This window comes from Ambystoma mexicanum, chromosome 3q, assembly GCF_040938575.1.
Source record: "Ambystoma mexicanum isolate Mex_15411 chromosome 3q, UKY_AmexF1_1, whole genome shotgun sequence".
NCBI lineage: Eukaryota > Metazoa > Chordata > Amphibia > Caudata > Ambystomatidae > Ambystoma > Ambystoma mexicanum.
Genome location: NC_090926.1, coordinates 1,285,792,162 through 1,285,811,531, shown reverse-complemented (window position 1 = coordinate 1,285,811,531; position 19,370 = coordinate 1,285,792,162).

Sequence of the window (19,370 nt, the reverse complement as noted above, 5' to 3'; positions counted from 1 at the left end):
GGTGCCTTTGGCACCAGGCTCATGATTAAATGTGCACTAGCACATTTTTATTTGTTGCAAGTACTTTGTTTTCCCTGCAGGGGCTTCCATGTGCATTCAGTAGGGCGAGGCTGCTGGGGAGAGTCAGACTGCACGTGTAAGCATCCCTTAGGAGTGGAAGGGTGGGGCCGGTGAGTCAAGGCTAATGGGCGTGGCCAGAGCTATTACGGCTGAAGTCCATGCCTGCAGACAGGAGACTAGTGCTTTAAGGAGGGATCTTATTGTAACTCGGGAACGAACTGACGACTTGGCAAGACAAAATCTTCAGACCCATGCGGGTCAGGTCCCACTACCAGGACTTGCCCATCCTCCCATGCCGCAGCCATCACCACCAGTTCAAGTGGTTCTTCCAGATGCAGTGCCACTGGCCCCACCCGAATGCTTTACTGGCGACCCTAACAAGTACGCTATATTCATGAACCAATGTTGCCTCCATTTTTTGGGCCGGCCTGGGGCTTTTCCTAACGATCAAGCCAGAGTCGCATTTGTACTCTCATATTTAGGAGGTAGCGCAGCAGACTGGTTGATACCATTAGTAAACCAGGATGATCCTCTACTTCGAGACTTTGGGGCATTTCAGTGGGAGATGGAGAAGTTGTTCGCAAGGCATACACAAGGATGAGCTTTGGACAATATGGAAACCAAGACCTATTGACCTACATCGCCACTTTCAATTGTCTCGTAGCACAAACCAACTGGCCAGAAGAAAAGAAGACTACGCTCTTTTAACAAGGGTTACGTGGGGAATTTAAAGACGTTCTAGCCCAAGTGGTCAACCCCCCCGAGGCATGTGCGGAATACATCAACTTGACTGTGTAGCTCGATCACAGATTGCAGAATCGAAAAATGGATTGCACAAGAGCTGAAGGGAGGTCGGTCTATATGCGACCCCGGGACAATCAAACCCGAACCCATGAACAAACTGAACCAATGCAGATCGGTGGGTTATGGATTCCTATCAACAAGGCTGAGAGGGAGAAAAGAACGCAACAGCAGCTCTGCTTATACTGCGGGAGAGCAGGACATTTCCTATGAGAATGCCCGGTGAAACCACCCAAGAAATTAGTTAGAGCAACGGACAATGGAGACGAGGAAAAGGAACAAGATTCGGGGAAACTCCAACGCCCGACAAGCATAGGGGTCCACTTGTCGAGCGAAAAGAAGGAATCCGTACAGACCTCACATCTAGTCATCCCGGTACTTTTGGTTAACCACAAACAACCGCCAAAGATACATGCCTTGGAGGCATATATTGATAGCAGAGCTGTGGGAAATTATATTGACCAAGATCTAGCTGCACAAATTGGCCTACCTCTCCAACAAAAGCTGAAATCGCAAAACGTCACAGCAGAGGATGGTTCTCAGTTATCATCCGGGCCAGTGACGCAGCATACCGAAAAAGTCATGCTTATGTGCCAGGTAGGTCATCAAGAAGACATCTCCTTCGATCTCCTAAGTGCTGCTCAGTTCCAGATGATATTAGGAATGCCTTGGCTGCAAACCCATAACCCTGGGATCGACTGGAGAAAATGAGTTCTGACCTTTCCTCAAGAGTGTGCTAATGCTTGGAACAACCAAGATGTGCGCAACCTGAAACCCAAGACAAAAACTATTCTGGGACTCACTGGTTCCTTACCACCAGAATATCTGGATTACCAGGATGTTTTTCAGAAGGAACAAGTAAATACTCTGCCTCCACACAGGCCTTACGATTGCCAAATCGATCTGGTGCCTGGAGCCCAAATTCCCTGCAATTGAATTTACGCCCTAACGGAGCAGCAAAACCAGCATCTAAATTCTTACCTGGATCAATATTTAGCTAACGGCTTTATCTGCCCCTCTAAGTCACCTGCCTCTTAGGCTCTCTTTATCATGCCTAAAAAAGAGGGCGATTTAAGAACTTGTATTGACTATAGAGCACTTAACCAGATCACTGTAAAAAACAGATACCCATTGCCACTCATCCCGGAGCTTCTGGATCAGGTAAAGAATGCTCAAATCTACACAAAACTGGATCTACGAGGAGCCTATCACCTTGTAAGAGTTAAACAAGGGGATGAGTGGAAGAGGCATTCCATACCAAGTATGGGCTTTTCGAATACCAGGTTATGCCTTTTGGGTTATGTAATGCCCCGGCAGCATTCCAATTTTTTATGAACGATGTGCTTCATGAATTATTGGACATTTGCGCACTTGTCTACATAGATGACATTCTCATTTACTCAAATTCCAAGGAGGACCACGTCGGCCATGTAAGAGCACTATTGGAAAAGCTTTGCCATCATCGGCTGTTTGCCAAGTTAGAAAAGTGTTTCTTCCACATAACAGAAGTTGAATTCTTGGGTTTCATGCTCACACCACGCGGTGTACACATGGACACACGCAAAGTGGATGGTGTCCTTCAATGGCCATCACCGACATCCACAAAAGTAGTACAAAGTGTGCTCGGATTGGCCAACTTTTACCGTCAGTTTATTCCTAGGTTTTCGCAGATAGTGCATCCAATTACCTCCCTGTTGAGAAAAAACAAGAAATTCCTTTGGTCTCCAGAAGCAGAAAAAAGCCTTACAGGAGCTGAAACTTGCTTTCACCACAGCACCAGTTCTCCAACACCCTCGACCGGATCTGCCATATGTGGTCGAAACAGATGCCCCCAACGTAGCCATGGGGGTGGTATTATCGCAAAGAGACCCCGACACAGGACAATTACATCCTATAGCATTCTGGTCCCGTACGTTTTCTGCACAGGAGCTGAACTATGCAATCACAGACAAAGAACTGCTAGCGATTAAGGGAGCCTTCAAAACATGGAGACACTATCTTCTGGGGGCGAGACATACAGTCACTGTCCTCAAGGATCACTGCAATCTGCAATACTTGAAGACCGCCAAGGCCCAATCCTCTCATCAACTTCGTTGGGCTCACTTCTTTGCGGAATACAATTTTATCATCACCTACAGACCCGGAGTATGCAATGGAAAAGCAGACGCTCTGTCACGTATGAGTGAGAACCAAGAGGCTTTTACCACATCTGAGCCCGTGGCCATCATTCCTGAAGAACGTATTCAGAACAAAAACACTGAAACCACCTGTTTGAATGACTTGAAAACCGATCTCCAATCTCAGATGAACCAAGCAACACGACAGGAGTGGCTATCTAGAGGGAACCAATACACCATTGAAAATGATCTACCGTATTTTCGAGGGAGGTTGTACATTCAGGACAAGAAGCTACAAGACCAAATAATAGCTAACTATCATGATTCACTAGTGGAAGGACATCCAGGAATTGCCAAGACTCAAACTAAATACAAAAAGGCTATTGGTGGCCAACCTGGAGAAAAGACATTGCCCAATTTATTGCAACCTGTGGTGTCTGTGCACAACATAAATCTCAGAAGCTAAATCCAGCCGGATTACTACGTCCAGCACCGGTGCATACGCTGTCAATGGACTTTATCACAGATCTTCCTCTCTGCAATGGATATAACACCATCTAAGTTATTGTAGATTTGTTCTCCAAAATGGCCCATTTTATCCCATTAAAAGGACTCCCCACCGCGTCTGCCCTTGCCACCGTATTTTTGGAACAGGGTGTCAAATTACACGGATTGCCATCAGTACTAATATCAGATCGTGCAACTCAGTTCGTCTCAGCACTCTGGAGGAGGTGCTGAAAAATAGCCAAAATTGATCTCTGGTTATCCACTAGTCACTATCCTCAAACCGATGGTCAAACCAAATGGACCAGCCAGACCTTGGAGCAATATTTGAGATGTATGTTGCAACAAACTGAGGAATCCTGGAAAGATATACTTTGGTTGACCAAATTCGCCTACAACAATTCCATCCACACTAGCACCGGACAGACCCCATTCTACACGGTGCATGGTTGTCATCCGCAAACGTCTACTTTTGACTCACTTGATGAATTGGAAATGCCATGCAGTAATAACCTTACATAAAACCATCACTCGGATTCTTAAAGAAGCAGCTGAACATCTGACCAGAGCTAAAGAAAAGCAGAAAAAGTTTGCAGATCGACACCGAAGGGAGGCCCCACATTATCAGGTCGGAGACAAGGTTTGGTTAGCATCCAAAAACATTCCCTTGAAAGGACCACAAGCCTTCTGTCCCAGATACCTGGGGCCCTATACCATCAAAGCCGTGATAAACCCAGCCACCATGAGACTGGAATTACCACCTTATATGCGAATCCATCAGTATTCCATGTTTCACTCCTGAAACCAATGAAACCAAGTACTCGGACTGAAGCAACACCTGAGCCCGAAATCATAGAAGGAGAACCGGAATACAAGTTCAAAACTATTCTGGATTCCAAGATAGTGCTATCTAATTTGTACTACCTTATAGACTGAAAGGGTTATGGACCTCAGGACCGTACATGGGAACCCAGTGAATTTGTCCACGCTCCACGACTAATCAGACAATTCCATTGCAACAACGCCTCCAAGCCGGGGCTGGGAGAAAGAACACCCGTGAGAGGGGCCTTGAGGAGGAGTGCTGTCATGGTCATTGGCCCGGAAACCCAGATCCCGCACCATCAGGGAACGAGACCACGGGGTAACACTACCTTTTATTGTCCCTTGGGGACAATACAGCAGGGAAGGCCCAGCTGGACTCAGTCTTGGCGCCTTTATCGCCAAGCTCATGATTAAATGTGCACTAGAACATTTTTATTTGGTGCAAGTACTTTCTTTTCCCTGCAGGGGCCTCCATGTGCAATCGGTCGGGCGTGGCTGCTGGGGAGAATCAGACTGCACATGTAAGCATCCCTCAGGAGAAAACAGTGCCTGCAAGAGAAAAAGAGAAAGACAAGGTTAGAATTCACTAAGACATTACGTTTAAGGTCGCGCTTTGACAAATCCTCGCGCTTGACCTTAAACCAACACCTACCTTCTGTCGGAGCATCGTAGACACCATTTTCTTTCCTTTTGGCCTCGCTTCTTGCACTGCAACTACCGCTCGGCCGCATTTCACCTGTTGGGAGAAAGCGAAGGAAAGTCATTATAAAAAATACAGACTATAATCAAGAATCAACATCACACTATTTTAAAAGCCAAAAGGCACTTACCTTCAAGACAGCTGGTCTGGGCTGCCACGCACATGAGCCAGTGAAGGAACTCAGTTCATCAAAAGCGCCCCTGCATTGAAAACTGAAAAGCAGGACGAAGAACTCATCATCATCAATCAACGGGTGAGACTATATGGGCCGGCTCATGCTCACCACATTCTGGGAAGACGGGTTCAAGGGAGACAGCAGTCATATAGCCCCATTCTCACGGTCTCTCATATCCACACAGGAGCAGCATTAACAATCAGCACAGCCCACAGCACATGGGCAGGGGAAGAAGCTCTTCCAGGGAGAGCTGCAACCATGCCCTAACGTCCCCGCAGAGACCAGGTGAGCGTAACAGAAATACATCTAACAATAGTGCACCATTGTAGATTATGGCAGGAGAAGATGAAACAGAAGGCGGAGGATAGGAAAGCAGACAAAGCTAAATTAGTGCAGAAGAAATTGTCAAAATACAATTTAGAGGGGGCAGTAATAACCAGCCGTGCACCACCAACCCAGACAGCGGTGTCCCAACCCAACAGCAACTCGAACAACTGCTGCCATAATATAATGCAGCCCTGCAATACCAACCGCCAATGGGGGGGGGGGTACATGGGTATGGGCGGGTACGCAAAACTTTAGAGGAAGGGGAGGGCATACTAGGGGGTGAGGCTGGGGGCCACAAGCACACCATCCCGGAGGAGGGTTCCGGGACTACCCACAGTAGGGATTGCTAGGCCAAAGGGAAGAAGAAGGTTGATTCTCATGGCAGGCGTGAGAACCACCACAGTGCTGGACGCGCGGACAGTTAGGCCATATTTCTTGCACGTGCAGATTCAGAGCAATACAACAAGGGTGGGGTGAGCAAGGGCAACAAACCTACCAAGGGGGCCAGAATGAATGCTACCATCAAGCAGGACAACAGCCAATGATACAACAGCAAAGCATACCCCAGCCACAGGCACAATCCCAAACTGTATCAGGGACATTACAACCACAACAGCAGCAAACACAACAACAACAGCAAAACGTACAAACAGTACAGCAAGTGACACAATTACAGGATGACTTACAGAAACCAATGGACACGATGGTGGTGGTGAAAGTGATGAAAATGGGAGGGGTTACAATAATGAGGTACAACCCTTACACTGCAAACGGGGACTCCTTATACCCACAATAGGACAGCCCACAGACTACCTTGTTGTGACCCATCCTATCGGTGACACCAAACCCTGCAGAGGAACCTCGCATAAAAGTGGCGATAGGTGACAAAACCTTTTCCTTTCTGGTCGACACTGGGGCGACTAGGTCATACGTACAGGAGGAAAAATACATGTTGTCAGGCGATGCCATGAACACTCAAGGATATTCTGTGGCTCGAGCAGTGGTTCCATTTACAGATAACATCTCCCTAGGAGATCATGACTTATCACTACCCCTACTGTACTCTAATCACGCGCCTGTAAACATTTTGGGACGTGACATAATGAGTAGACTGAACATGACCATCTCCTTCACAGACAAAGGCACAGTGTGCTTCACACCAGGGCATACACATGCTCACAGCAAGGCAACTACTTCTGGCATACTGTAGCAAAATTGTACAGAGGGGGGAGCCTGTAGACCCCGCGGTATTTCAGTTCGGGACAGAAAAGAAAAAGAAAAGGGAACAAGTGAGATGATGTTGGGGATGAGTGTGTACTTCTGGCTACGATTAACATCCAGAGAAGTGGCCCAGAAATGGCAATTGCATTGGAAGCACCCCTCCCAGCACCACCCCCCTTCTGCGAGGAAGACTTAGCAAAAGTACTCACTTCACTATGGACAACAAATCCCTATGATGTAGGGGCCATCAAAGGCATGGTGGGGTGAAATTAAAACTGAAGAAAGGAGCAATTCTGCCCAGAGTTAGACAATACCTGCTGTCAAAGGAAGCACTTGAGGACATTTATGAGACGATAAGCGCCCTCATTGAGAGAGGCATCCTGGTCCCATCAGAATCCCCTGCAACACTGCTGTGTACTCCGTCCGCAAGGCAAACAGGGTTTCATGGCATAAGCAGAATATCCAGTAGCGGCTAACCGGGCTACGATACTCTGCGGCATCCCAGCTGAGGCTACACGGTTTACCGTGATTGACCGCAAGAAAGCCTTTTTCTCGATACCACTGCACCCAGATTCACAAGACCTAACAAGCTTCATGCACCGCAACACAAAGTGGAACCAGACCAGATTGCCCCAGGGGTACTGCAAGTCACCATCTATTTTTAACAGAGTGATCCAGATGGATCTAGGCAACATTGAGACAGAGAGTATGATTTTGCAATATGTGAATGATATCCTCATCTGCAGTACCACAGAAGCTGAGTGCAGGAAGAAATCAGTTAAAATGCTCACAGTATTAGCAGAAAAAGGATACAAGGTAGACAAAGCAAAATTGCAATATTGCCAGAAGGAAGTTCTGTACATAGGTCAACTAATATCCCAAAAGGGCAGGCACATAGCAGCACAGATGGCACAGACAATACTAAGCACACCAAAACCAAATACAGTATGAGAATTACAACAGTTCCTCGGGTTATGCAATTATTGTAGAGCATGGTTGTTTGACTATAGCACATATACAGGCCCTCTGCTTACAGTCCTCAAGGAAGTCCATAGGGGAGAGAAGAAGCTGGGGTGGACATAGGAAATGACGAACGTGTTCAATGAATTAAAAGAGGCAATATCAACAGCACCATTCCTGGGTACCCCTGATTATAAAAAAGAGTTTTTATATTCTCACACTCTGATGGAGTGGCAATGAAAGCAGTACTCACACAAAGGACACGTATGGGCCACAAACCAATTGCATACTACAGCGGGAAACTAGACCCAGTAATGACAGGGCATTTCCCTTGCAAACAACGCTTGGCTGCTGCAGCTTTCGTGGTAGAAAAAGCATCATCAATAACTATGGGATGTTATACAACACTGGAGCATGCCCTTTTTGCGATTCTGCACAAGCCAAAGAGCACACTGACAACACAGAGAGCAACAGGATATACAATTATCCTCTCACAACCTGAACTAAAGACAGTGAAGTGCAAGAATGTCAACCCAGCACACTTCCTGGCAGAAGAAGTTGAAGAAGGAGAATATGTCCACGATTGTACAAAAGCTATTGAGTACTACTCAGAAACACGCAAAGTAGAGGAAGACGCACTTGAGGGGGGAGAGGTACTGTACATCGATGGGTCTTCAACAATTAATCAAGGTGATGGGGTGAGAAGAACAGGGGTGGCAGTGGTAAAATTTAGAGAGGATTGGACATGTGAGGCAGTAAAATGTATTAAACTGCCTTCCCAATATTCGGCTCAAGCAGCAGAACTAGTGGCTCTGATATTAGCTCTCAGAGAGAGTAAAGGGAAACAAGTGATTATCTATTCAGATAGTGCCTACGTGACCCCAACAGTGCATTCTGGCCTAGCAAAATGGTTGAGAAGAGGGTTCAGACAGGAAGATGGTACACCAGTACAGCACGCTCTCCTCCGAGGGGAGCTAATAGAGGTCGTAACATACCCAACAGAACTAGCATTAGTGAAGTGCCAAGCACACACTAACGGGGAAGACCTGATAGCAAAAGGGAATGAAGCAGCAGGCTTCTATGCAAAACACGCCACATATTTTGGGGAAGTATGGGACGTCCAAGAAAAAGAAAAAGAGAGGGGAAGGGCAAGACAAATGCTAATGAAAAAAGGTTATAGCCATCTACCACATCCACAGGTAATGGAGCTGCAGGCAGCAGCCCCGATGACGGAAAAAGAACTTTGGGTGAGAAGAGGGTACTCAATGTCTCCCACAGATGCGCTGTGGAGACAAAATAATACGGGCAAAGTAGTTATGCCTCTTGCTCTATTAGAAACGGCATTAGCACAACTACACTATCCTGCACACACGGTGAAGGAGATAATTACGGCACGCATTAAGGAGTCATGGTTCTGTCCTGAATTAAATGCCTGTGTTTCAAATTTTATCAGCAACTGTCTCACATGCCAGCAGTTCACCGCTGGCCACACGCTTAAAGTGATCAAAGGAGTGATACCCCAACCCAGAGGCCCTTTCCTACACCTTCACATCAACTATGTCGATATCATAAATGTATGCCATGTTCACCGCTACATGAGCGTGGTAGTATGTCCCTTTCCCAGGTGGATAGAAGCAGGCCCGTGCCCCCATGCCTATGCGCTAAGGGCCGCTAAATTCCTGGTTAGAGAGGTGTTCCCACAGTGAGGTGTCTGTGAAGTGAGTGAGAAAAAGATCTACTAGCCAAAGGTCATTCTTTTTTTCCAGTACCGAAAGCAGCCCCGTTCCATTGTGAAATTGAATTACGAAAATTCTTCCACAACATTAGGCTGAAACATGTTTTTGAGGTATAGTTGCAGAAACAGCAAAAAGACACAGGCCTCATTACAGGTCCGGCGATAACCGTGCTGGTATTACCGGCGGGTTGCCGCTGGACCCCTAAATATTTTCCGCCGCCTGACCTCCCGGTAGCACTGGGGGATTACAACCCCGGTGGTCCGGAAAGTCAGGCGCCAGTAAATTGTAATTCCCCATTCCCATAGAGTCCTATAGGGCTCTATGGGAATGGGGAACATGGAAGCACCGGCACCGTTGTTAACATTGCCAGTGCTTTCGTGACGGTTTGCATACTGTGGCCGATGTGCCCGGCAGGGTCCAACCTGTCGGGTACAGCGGCTCTGGCATGCAGACCTGTAATATGCCGGTCTGGAAACAACTGTGCCAGGAAGCTTACCAGCACCGTTGTTACGGACCGGCATGCTCAGAATGAGCCCCACAATGTCTCAAACATAAGGAATAGGGACAGAGAGGGTCACTGGTCTCAAGAAAGGATCCAGATGTATGCCCTCCTGAATTGGTAGCCTTTGAAAATATATAAGGGGGTAGCCTGGAAGCTAGGATTTTAGCAAAAGAATGTGCGTCAGCATTTAACAATGACAGCGGGCAATACGAAGCAACCTCACTTGGAGGTTTACCAGGTTGAGATACAACTGTTATTATCGCCTCACGCATGGATGGCAGGAGGCAGTCTGCTACCATGGACTCCTCCCATACCTGCAGTAGTTGTGGAACCAGTATTGCCCTGTATTCTTTATACCGCTCGACCCCCAAGCACGTCAGACTCCAGGCCTTTCCCGAAGCCAGGGCAACAATAGCAGAGGATATTTCTTCATGGGTGCTATGGGCATCAAGCACCAAATGTGCCACCATTGGCAAAGCCGGGAGGTCAATGGACTCCAAGCACTGTGTGAGATCTGTAACCGCAAAGACATCCCTGTGAGAATAAAGTGCTGCGTAGTACACTCGGAATTCTGAATTAATATCATCCTCGCCGACAGGGTAACCCCAGAGGCCATTGTGATGCCAGATATCACCCGAGGAGCTGAGTCAAGTCTCACTGTCCTAGAAAGGGCCCTACCTGGTCTATCGCACACGCTATACCTCCGTGCGAACACTGGTTTGGTGACATATAGAACCTCTCTGTCCGCTAGCTCCTGGAATTTCAACAGGTGTGCTTGATTAGGCCCAGGACAGCCTTATCGTTGGTCATACTGTATTCATTTTTGAGCTGTCTGCTCTGCTGCTCCAGTACACAGAGCTCTGATCTAAGCGACTTAAGTGTGCCAGACGTGCTAGATTACAGTTCACCCCTCATATATACTTTAAAGGTTTCCCAGACCGTTGCATGACATGCCACCGAGCCTACGCTGTTTCTGAAGAACTCAATTTTAATGTATTTATTTATTGTGCGTTACAGTACAAATATGCACTTTTCACACAAACAAAATAAAAACAGACAGTTTTTGCAAAATCCATGGCCACCCCTTAGATACACCTAGTAAAAACCATCATCAATATGTGAACTACATTCATATAGATCTAGCGGGTGGTGGCCCTCCTCCAGTGCCCCTGCTTGCACTTCTGTGCTGTGAGAGTATGCTGCGTACTCTGACACGCAAGTCATTGAGGCGCTTGCGACAGTCCTCCCCATCCTGGAGCACGCGCAGGACAGCGTAGAGCCATCAATCAAGTCAATTGTTCAAACATGTGCACACCATTCCCCTAATCAAAGAGAAGAAACGATATAAATGATGCAAGATAACCTTGAAAATCATGCCACAATCAACAGGAATATGTTGAGAGGTTCAGGTCAAATGCCTGGGAACAAGACCCCAATGTCCATGAAGGTTTACTGTGAAGACATTGGGGTCTTGTTTTCTCCTGACTGCCTTGGATCATGTGTGAGTCCCTGTCCCTTTAATTGTAACGGACTGCCTACAAAGCGGGAATGAGGAGCGCAGCGCCGGCTCGCATAGTTCAGCAGCAAGTTCAGTCTGCCTCAGTCAGCCTCTCGCTGCCAAACTCAGCTATGTCGAGCTCAGTTGAATCAACCTGCTGCCTTTCGCTGCCGCTCTCCCCCACTGTTCCCCACTGCTCCCGTCGACCCTGGACGTTTGCAGCAGGACCGTCGATTGAAGGTGATTGAAGCCCAGCTCAAGCAATCCAGAACATCTTACAGCGAAGGTGAGACCTGTACCTGCACCATTTGAATTTTGACACAGTGACATAAAGACTGCGGAAACTGTAAAATCAAGCACTGAAAACAAATTGTACAGTGTTAGTAGTGTTTCGAGTATTTGGAGTGTTAGCGGTATAATCATCTGCAGGTCTTAAATCTGTCACAGCTGGTGCGACCAAAAGTCTTGGTGAGACTTGATCGAGATACAATGGAGTATTCAGTGAGTGCGGCATTGGAAGAGAACGGGGTAAAGAAACAATGACAACTAGTGATTTCACAGTTAAATTATTTACCTTTGTGATCTTGTTCTCGTTTTCCTAATTTACCCCATCAGTCTGTTCACACAAGCGTGATTCAATATCGCTGCAATGGTGCAGCTTCTGCCGCGTTAATGGGCCTGTTCCTGACATAACCCCATTTTATTTTTATATTCCTACAAGTGTGCACCTTAGAAAACCGAAATCGAGTGTCTTCACAGTAAACCTTCATGGACATTGGGGTCTTGTTCCCAGGCATTTGACCTGAACCTCTCAACATATTCCTGTTGATTGTGGCATGATTTTCAAGGTTATCTTGCATCATTTATATCGTTTCTTCTCTTTGATTAGGGGAATGGTGTGCACATGTTTGAACAATTGACTTGATTGATGGCTCTACGCTGTCCATTAAAGGACTTCGTACTTCAGTGGGGCGGCGAGAGGCTGCATATTACACCCCCTAACATTATTAGAAAAACACATATACCATAGAAACATTAAAATTCCACAAAGCATGCCTTAAAAAACTCTAAAAGCCTAATTGATAAGGACATTTTATATGTGTTTAAAATCCTAATCCACCGATCCTGTTCTGTTGATCTAAAATTCGTAGGTGTAATGCGACCCCTCAACGTACACAAAGTAGAACATTGTACACATAAGTGTTTTAAGGTCTCTATCGCCTTATGGCAGTGCTGACAAAAGTCTCTGATCCCCCTGCACCTTGGATCGTCTGCCCAGGACCTCTTGGGTAGCAAGTAAATTCAATTTGAGTCTCAAGATTTGGGACCTGAAAAACCTAAAAGGGTGCTTTTTCAGGAATGGAGCGACATGGTTATAGTTCTTGATTGTCCAGACAAAGTGGTCTCCAAAGCATTGGTATTCCATTGAGTTCTATCTAAGAGAGATCCATACAAGCCTGAAAAGGTTTTGTTTTACCAAGTAAGGCGTCGCTATAAGGTCTTCCATTGATGCCCCTATCATTAACAATAATTTCAAACAATCTTCCCCATAATGCACCTTTCTACCATAATACACTTAATCTCGCATAGATTGAGGCAGTTGGGGGGCCAATAGACTCAACAAATTTGCAACCTCCCCCAGTCGATCATGGTCTGAATAGGACACTGCCCCAATTAGTACACTATCCCCACCAAGGTTATTGTTGGTGGGAGACGTAGGACCGCTCTCCAGAGTATCGCCTCCAGTTTTGACCAATCAATTGTAACTCGACTGGTCTGTGTTCCAAAGATTAATTTTGGTACAATTTGCTTTTTAAACAATTTTAGGACTGGAAGGAACGTAAACGTACCAAATTTAAAATCAAACTGACGGCGGTGTATTATTGCCCCCACAAACATGGCCTTGAGATCAATCAGTAAGTCGGGCCCTCCCCCATTGTCATAAACGAGGGACCCTAAATACTTAAACTTGTTTACCACTTCAAGTTCGCAGCCCCTCAGTTTCCAAGTGAAAGTTCGACTTTTTTATTTTTACCTCCATTCAACACCAATACTTTAGATTTGAATATATTTACAGACAAATCCAAATTTCCCAAGAAATCCTCCACAGCATACAAGGCTCTCTGCAAACCAATCGTCGTCAAATCACAGATGACTATTTCATCTGCGTACATTAGGTGCTGAATTTTAAACTCACCCAACCTAGGGAGATTTGTCCTTACATGACTCAAACTATCCCAATATTTCCTTGATATAGAAACAAAATAGGAAAGGCGTCAAGACACAACCTTGGCGCAAACCCCTATTTGTCTCTATCCAATACGTGTAGGATCCGTGGGCATCTAATCTCACTTTGATCCTCGTGCCCATGCGTAGAGCCTCCAAAATCCCTACCAAAGGAAGCAGACAGCCATTTTCATATAAACGTTTCCATAGCAATGACCTGTTTACATGATCAAAAGCCGTGCTAATGTCCAAAAACACCAAAAATACAGGATTACTTTGCACCTTTGCCTGTCGTGAAAGTAATTCCAGGACAAAACTGTTTAGGGAGGTGCCCATCCCCTGCCTGAACCCAGTCTGAAATGGGTCCAGGAAGTCAGAAACACATGCCCAAATTTGGAGTTCCTTCTACATCATTTTGGCAGAAATTTTGTTTGAAACATCCATCAATTAAATGGCTCTATAAAAAACAGAGGTGAAGATCTATCTCCGCCTTTAAAAATTAGGATTATTGTGTCAGCAGACCACTTTTCCGGTAACTTATTTTTTATCAAAATATTTGCAAACAATTCTGACAGTAATTTGGTCCAAACAAATACGTTTGATTTAAGGGTCAAATTTGAAAGGCCCTCAGGTCCTGGGGCATTTGATTTCTTACTCCTTTTAATCAGAATAGCAATATCGTCTAGATCCCACTGAAAAGCGCCCTTCCAACGGGTCTGCGGCAACACAGAATTCCCAATTAACCCAGGTTTTACATAAACTTCTCCAAGCAACGAGTTGGTGGCAGATCACGCTCTTCGGCAGAGGCCTCTCTTTGGAACAGCCTTCCTGCCTCCCTGAAACTCGAGGAGAACCATCTCCAGTTGCAGAAACACCTCACAACCTTTCTCTTTACTTCTGCTTTCTCCCCACCCCTCCCCAGCTAAATTCCTGACTGAAATTGCACTGGTTACCTGGCCACCCTTTGTGATCTCTGGCCCAGGATCCGTTAATTGCCCACCTGCACTGTCTCCCTGGCAACCCCTGCACTTGGGGACTGTTTTTCTGTATCCCTGCAGTCCCCCTACCAGCTCTTATGTCTGCACTCCCTTGCACTTGCCACTAGCTGGCTGTTTTATTTGTCTTATTTTCTTATTTATTCCGCTTTCCCATGTAATGCACTTTCCCCTCTCCCTTCCCCCGTGCACTTCTCCTTTCCCCCCTTCCCATGCACTTGTGCGATCTGAATGACACCTGGCCTAGTAGGATCGTTGTCTTTCCTCCCTCTGTTCCCCCCTTGCCTCGTCGCGCCTTGAAACACTTGTGTATAGGTGCGTTATAAATGCCATATCATATCATAAAGGTCGGTGAAATGCTTGACCGAAATTTTCTCTGATATTGGTTGGGTTTGCAGGAACCGATCCCTACCTTCGGGCTTTAACAATTGCCAAAATCTACCAGAGTTATTACCAGACAAACATGCCAGCATCATTGATGTTCATTAAAAATGTCCGACCTTTGACCCAATTCCTGTAATCTTGCTTTACCCTGCGTACCTCTTTAACACAGCCTCCTGGGTTCGCCTTCCTCAGGATTGTTAAGTCCCTTTGTATTTGTTTTTTCCGGGCCTGCACCTGCGTGTCAAAACCATGAATACCACCCACCTTTAACACCCCCTGATTCGGGGCTTTTTCTGTAGTGAGACTGCCCAATACTGCTGCAACGGAGGAAGAAAACCCTTCCGGCTCTGCACTTAGGCCTGCAATCCCATTATCAAAAGCCCTTGCCAGTTTTGGTGACCATTTAACCTCATGATTTCATGGGTTAATTTCTACCAAAAGTGACATATTTTTCTCCTGATTTTTTGGAGGGAGCATAATTTCGCAGGTGATCACTTAACTCCAGTTTTTTGGCCAAAAGACGACCACCGTTCATGAACAAGCCAGAGGAGACAAAAATATAATCTATAGTAGACACACATGTCAAGTTGGGCAGGATGTCCCCGTGGAAATTCTCATTTAGAATTGAGAGATCCCATTCCTCCAACTCTTGGCGAATCCTCTTGCCCCTGTTCCGTGATTCCTTAGAGGTTCTTATTCTGTTGGGTACCAAATACCAGAGATAATCCAGGCATTCTGCATTAGAATCGCCCACAACAATCACTGCAGCTCCCTCATCAGGTAATTCTCCCAATATTGTAAAAGATACGGCGGCAAGTGCCTCATCCAGCTGGTTTTGATCCGGATTTAACTGTACATTTACCAGCAGACATTTACTGGAGACACCTGCAGCATCGGGCTGCCATTCCAGCAGAGCCACCAGCATATCACTCCCACCCAGTTCAATTTTACGGAGGCACAGGCCGTGGCTCCACTTAATTGCTGTCAGTAACCCACCATTCGGCCTACCTCTCTCGCCACGCAACGCTTTGATGTGTACTGAATCAAAGCCTTCAATAATCGGAGAATCAAGGAGTAAAGATTCCCGAAGGCAAACTATGTCAAAGGACACAAGCAAATCCTGGTTATTTAATATATTTTTAAACCTCAGGAATTCCCAGAGGCCAGTACCCAATTGGGCAATCACAAGTCATAACCCGCCCTAGTTCCTCCCTCAATTCTTAGCGTTGACTCCAACCATTGTTTACTTGACTTTGTGGGACTCCTTCTATATGGCCCATGGACTATTCGTATCCACCTATTGTGCGGGGATTAACCAACAATCTGCCCTGATCTTTTCTGGGTCATTTAGGGCTACTCTTGAGATTATTGATATCCCTGCGTCAGCGACTTCAAAGCCCAAAGCTAAGAAACGCTTGTTTTCTGCCAAATTTAATAATTTGAGACGTTAGGTGGAGTTTAACTACGTCCACGCAATCATCATGCATGAACTTGAATGTACTAATATCTCCTATTGTTACCAAACTCAAATTTGGAATTTCATACATGAGAGATAAGATGTAGTGCCTATTCAGCGGGTACCCACTGGAGCTTTCAAATAAGCGGCTCAAATGGATGCAAATCTGACACTCTTGCACTTTCGCTTTTTGAGGTGGTTTTTGGGGTCATCTGGGCTGTGATTTAAGTCTCTCTGCGTTATAGTCAGTGTAATGGGTGGCTGCCCTATCCACCCTCAGTTGTCGGCACTTTGGCATACCCAAGCTCTGTTCTTCTATTGTTCGGGATGGGGGCCCTGGGATTTCACGTTGAGCAACCCAGTTTGTCCCTACCCTGAGGCTGATCGTTCACTACAACCGGTGTTGGGAACATAGAAAACAATTTTTCTTTTGCTTCCCCCACCTTCGGGCACACATTGGGTTTTCCCACTTCCACTAACTTTGGGTTACTAGGCCCTAACAGTGGTGTCGGGATAGAGTCCCTTAAAACACAGCACTCCCGCTCCCCCTTGCCCAGTTGTTTTCTCTATTTTCCCCTCATTCACATACTCTTCCCTCCCTGAAGCTTCCTGGGACGCCCTATCTATTGGATACACTGAAATATGACTTAAGTCAAAAGAAGGACTGTCCTCCAATGGCTCAGTGGCCTGGACTCCTGACTCCCTGGATTGTTTTGACTTCCTATGTCCTTCTTTAGGGTTCTTTGGTTTATTTGACTTAAAGAAATCCCTTTTCTTTTGTTCAAGATCTGCCCGATCTGCTACCATTTGCTTGTCCACCTCAGATCTTAGGTTCCTCAGAAACTTTCGGGATCCCCTATTGTTTTGTTTTTTCTTTTGGGGGAGTATTTTTTCCTTGATTGAGGGGCACTAGGGCCACTCAGTGGTGGATGTTCACCTTTGGACTGCTACATACCATAACGTCTCCCTGCTCAGGGGGCGCCCCCAACCTGGAGACTGGTAATAATGGTGCCTTGAATAGGGTATAACATTGCTGGGGCTGCCCAGTTTTCACAGCTATCTGATTGGCCAGGATCGATTCTGCCCCTTTTTTTCCGATTCCCGGCCCACCCGGATTTTGGTATCCTCAGGAGTTTTTTCCCTGTTACCGAGTATTGCATTCTGGTTGGTGATGGCAATGATATGCCCTCCCCACTGCCCTGCGAGCTGAACCTTCTCTGACCACCTTCCGCAAAACCTTGAAAACCACCCTGTTTGCTTGATTCTCTACCGATTCTCATGTACACCCGCCATATGTATATCTGACCCGTGTACGCCTCCATGCATAAAATGTGTTACACCTATGTGCGCAATGCTGTAACTTATGCATAATGTAACTACGTTTTTCTGCAAGTAACAGCGCCACAATGCCCTTGGGCTGCCTGCGCCCTATACAAATGTAAAAAATAAAATTAAAATAAATATACCCTCCCAGAAAAGGCATCTTCCCTACTAGCGCCCTCAAAATCTGTCTAAGATCTCGAATTTCAAAACTGAGGGAATCATACCCTCTTATCCATTGAGTCGAGAAGCCGGGCTAGGATTGGGAAAGACAACTGTTGTTGAATCCTCTGCCCTACCTACCTTACCCAACCCCCGACGCCTGTTCTTTATGGTCTCCTCCCCGAGCTTCCCCACCCGGTGCAGTTTCCGCAGCCCAATAATACCCATGTGACTCTGACATAATGGCCGAATGTGCTGGAGTACGAGGCTCTGCAATTAGGCTCTGCAATTAGCAGAACTTTACCAATATGCTGGTGCTACATTATTTCTGTGAGGCCAACCTCGCGAGCAGGGGATTCTGGAATAGACCATTGATTGGTTTTAAAGTCCAATGAGAGCCGCACTCCGTTTGGCCAACTCATGTGAGGTGGCTGGTGCCAAAAGCGAGGCATCAGAAACCAAGTCACCCTCATGTAACATATCATCGGAGACGATAGTTCGTATATTGCCTTCGATGTTGGGGGGGGCTTGGTTTATGTCACCTAAAACCCCCAAAATGGTGTCCCCCTTGTTTAGTTTAGTTTTCAAAGGTGGAACATACTCAAGGGCTTCAACATCAACAAAGGTTTTAAATCCAAAAGCGGGATCTTTACAAGGTTCGACAGTCTGCAATACCCTTACTCCTCAACGTTAGCCCCATTGTGGTCCACTCACACCAACCACTAACCACTTAAGAGATGCCCCTTCTTATAGTACAAAGTTATCAGTTGGATATGTAAGTGCAGCTTTATGAGCACGCATGGCCCCAAAACCACGTATTCAACCAAAACCGGGCCCCCAATGCTTAAATAGTCACAAAAGCAAGCCTGGTTTCATGGGCCCGTACCCTTAATCCCAGCCAGATAAACAATAATGACTTTATGCTTAGAAGCATTCTCTAGAATGACATTCTGACCTGCTTTGCAGATGGTAAACCGGGGTTCAAAGTGTCAGTGGCCCACAGTCACCCCTGAACCAAAGCACAAACTAACAAACACAACTTAATAAAACCAGAGTTCAAAGGCTTAAAAGCCCACAGTCACCCCGAAATAAAAAGGCTCTACTTCGTAGTTCTAAAGCTCTCTTTGAAAGTAGTAGTGTTGTGTACCATCAGTAGTCATCATTACGACCCAGGCGCTGGACCATGGTGCTATTAGCACCATGGTCCATGCCAGTCTCCGGCATGGTGGATGGCGGAATTACCGCCCCCATCACAAGGTTGGTGGGGGGGGGTGGTAATTCCCCATTCACCATTTGCCCTTCCCCATTCCCATTTTGCCCCATAGGATATAATGGGGATGGGGAAGGCGCTAATTACGGCACCATAAATTACGGTTGCCGTAATTAGCTCCAAGGTCCCTTAGC